General features: G+C 42.0%; 1 pseudogene; it reads right to left on the reverse strand.

Moving 5' to 3' along the window:
• Positions 1-358: 358 nt before the first annotated feature.
• Positions 359-1,936, reverse strand: LOC120021977 (annotated as a pseudogene).
• Between the last annotated feature and the right edge of the window lie 1,201 nt (positions 1,937-3,137).

Below are 3,137 nucleotides of genomic sequence, written 5' to 3' on the forward strand. Positions count from 1 at the left end.
CCTATCGCCCTACCTTCCTCTTCTTCTTCTATGGCATATTGGTTTGATTCGAACTCAGCATCCACTTCCGCCATCTTTTTCTTCCTGGGTATCTATTTTGTCACAGGGCTGCCATTTTCTCTCCTCATTGTTTCAAGACGAAACATTTTGGGACAGTTTGTATCCTCTCCAGCAAATAATACAACATTGACACCTACTGGTGAAATGACTAAACAAACACATCCATACACTTCTATATCAAGATGTTTTTAAAAATGTTTTATTTAACCTTTATTTAACGTGGCAAGTCAGTTAAGAACAAATTATTATTTACAATGACGGCCTACTATTCCCTCTACTAGAATATACTGGAATGCAGCCCTAGGACAAGTGGACTGGAACTGGAACAAAGTCTTGTTGTTGTCTGGCAAATATAGTATATCTAATAAGGTGAAAGAAGTATCATACAAATTCATTCATAGAATCTACCCTGTAAAGTCCTTTATTATACACAGATTCAAAATAGCTATTGATAACAAATGTGTATATTGTGGTTGTGACCGAGAGACTCTTGACCATTTATTTTGGGACTGTTCTTGTATCAGAAGATCTCGCAGTGAGTTCGAATATTTTATTTGAAAAGAAACGATTATTAATGTTAATTTGAAAGACTCTGATATTATGTTTTATTTTGACCCAAATGATATGGACCCTGATTTAACTTTCATTGTTCCTTTGTTTATTTTTCATGGCAGATTCTTTATCCATAAAATGAAGTGGGCAGAGAACAAACCCCTCTTCACATTGTTTAAGATATAATTGAAATATTATTTTTGAAATGATCAGGAAGGATAAAAACAAAAAAGCAATACGTACCATAAAACTTTTTGACAAATTGAAAATGTATCTCGATATGTAATACCCCTGTCTGTCAGGTTTATGTACTCTTGTTTGTATATTTCTGTTTTTGTATTGGTTTTGTTCATAATAATAACAAAATATTAATAAAATAAAATGTAAATAAACTGATACATTGTCAGTCTGGTACTTTATTTTGCGGAACCCATAAACATACAGATTTGAGATATAAGATGGAAAAAGGCAGTACATGATAGGATTCTATTGCTCATGCAAATACCATTTTAGATTCAATAAGTGCTTTGCAGGGTTTACCATATTGTTCAGCTAAAGCATGGTGAAGGTCAGACTGCCCTATACACATTTTGGAATTCAACAACAGTGATTTTCTTTCCTCATTTAAATTTTTTCCCCTTCCTCCTTTGACCTATTACACATCATTAATAAATATCAGTTTGGATCATAATCGCAGATACATCATAGATTGCTAGACTGTGTTTCCAACAACGTGGCCTCTGCTCTCCGGTGTTTCTGTAGTGTGACCTGCAGCTGCCAGTATCTGAGCTATGACCATCGTTCTTGCGCTTGTCCATGTTCAGGGACTGTGCACATTGGAGGTCATTTTTAAAGATGTCCTTAAAGCCGGCCTCCATGTCCAGCTGGGCGAGAGCCCGTTCCCTGCAAGCACGTCCATCTCCATTTCCAGCCTCTTCTCCCAGGGCACCAGGATGCTGTAGAAGGCCTGCCTCTTCACCAGACCCTCCTTCACCTCCCTCAGAGCAGCCACAGCCCCTTGGTGCCACTCTCTCTCCCTCTCCAGAGCCATGTGGAAGAGGGCCCTAGCGCCGCCTGTCTGCAGTAACCGGCTCTTCTCCCCAGTCAGGGATTCCTGCTCCTGGCTAAGCCTCCTGCACTCCTCCATCAGCTGCTGGCTCTGGGAGGCTATGGTCTGGCGGTAGCCCTGCACGCGGTTCTTCTCCTCCAGGTGGACCGTCTTCCGTCGGTTCTCTCTCAGTGTCTCCTTGTACTTCAGCTCAATGTCATCACGGATAGCCTGAAAGCACTTATCGGACCTCCCTCTGTGACTCCCTGGAACAGATCAACCCTGAAAGATGGACACATATAGCTTGTTGTCTTTTACCTGTGCCTTACAAGTTATGGAATGTTGCCACTTGTTCAGACCTTATCTTACCAAATGAGAGTAAGGAACATTTGTCATCTGACATGCCAATCTTGGATTGCAGGAAGTGCATTTAGATAGTTAATGCATTTAATAAGACATCAACAGTACAGTACATATTCATTGGCCTAAAATGGATGTCTGTAAACTGAGCACAGTGGCCTTCTCATAGCAAAGTAATGTTGAGTCAGCAACGTTACACGTAATTAACTTATGTCTAGTCAACAGACAAGCTGCTCTGTGCTTCTGCAGAGGTCCTTGAGCATGCAGCTTGTGTCTATGTAATACAGTACTTACGGAAGGCAGGTAGGTCAATCATGGGCACCAGTAGGGCGTAGTTCCACTTGTTCCCATTGCCGCCACTCCGGCCTGAGACTTCCTTAATATTAGAGATCGCACACCAGCTGTTACTGACAAATAGACCCAGACCACCCCCCCTTGTCTTACCCGGGGTAGCTGTTGTGTCTGGCTGATGCACGGAAAACCCAGCCAACTGTATATTATCCATGTCGTCGTTCGGGCACGACTCTGTGATATTACAGTTTTTAATGTCCCGTTAGTAGGATAGTCTTGAACGGAGCTCTTCCAGTTTATTCTCCAGTGATTGCATGTCGGCCAATAGGACGGATGGTACAGGCGGGTTACCCAGTCGCCGACAAATTCTCACAAGGCATCCGGATCTGCAGCCTCTGAATCTCAGTCTCCTCTTCATGCGAATGACAGGGATTTGGGCCTCGTCCGGGAGCAGCAGTATATCCTTAGCGTCAGGTTGTTCGTCTGGCCTGCAGAGGTAGCATACAGTAAATTCAATGAGTGTTATCATCTCTGACTAATGTGAATGGGCAGCACACCATAATAGAGTTAAATGCTCTGGTAACGTTATAAGAACACAATCATGAAACAATTTATTGACGTACAAATGGGGTAATTTGTGCAAGATGACCACATCATTCAGAATTGAGGGGGCATATCTTTACTGAAGATAAATTACACAGTTGACTGCCAAGCTATAACTGTCATAGCAAGGAGATCGATCACACAGACACAATTCTTCAAAGGAAGGTTTTGCCTCATCATCTTGACAGCTAGCTTTGTTTTGGAAAGGCTAATCTGTCTCAAT

Source organism: Salvelinus namaycush, chromosome 27 (genome assembly GCF_016432855.1).
Source record: "Salvelinus namaycush isolate Seneca chromosome 27, SaNama_1.0, whole genome shotgun sequence".
NCBI lineage: Eukaryota > Metazoa > Chordata > Actinopteri > Salmoniformes > Salmonidae > Salvelinus > Salvelinus namaycush.